This window comes from Poecilia latipinna, unplaced genomic scaffold (genome assembly GCF_001443285.1).
Source record: "Poecilia latipinna isolate Pla-1442-1.1 unplaced genomic scaffold, P_latipinna-1.0 Scaffold707, whole genome shotgun sequence".
Classification (NCBI taxonomy): Eukaryota; Metazoa; Chordata; class Actinopteri; order Cyprinodontiformes; family Poeciliidae; genus Poecilia; species Poecilia latipinna.
In genome coordinates, this window is record NW_015113323.1 from 246,509 (window position 1) to 247,005 (window position 497).

Here is a 497-nt window from a genome sequence, read left to right on the forward strand (position 1 = left end):
TATATATATATATATATATATATATATATATATATATATATATATATATATATATATATATATATATATATATATATATATATATATATATAAACGACTTCCCAACCGTGACAAGAGCAAAGGCCCTGAAACAGGATGTTTGTATTATGACATTAAGGGAAAATATTGAGCAATATTTAACAGCAATCATGCATATCTTTCTCATAATGTGCAGCCCAGTCATAACACATATAATCTGAGAGTTTAGTTAAACTTCATTACATAATTATAGGAAAGTTCACAACAATTTCCCCCTTTTTGTTTGATTTTGTTTGTACTGTGGTCACAAACTCTGACAAGATTTAGTTTGATTGTTTGTTTTACTATTTAGGGTCATTTTAAATAGTAAAATAAAGTATGTAAATCGCCACAGGGCTCAGTGAAGTGCAGTTCCAGCACATTCTTATCACAGGTGTTTTTCGCATTTCCCACCAGTCCGGTGGGCCCTGAACGCATCG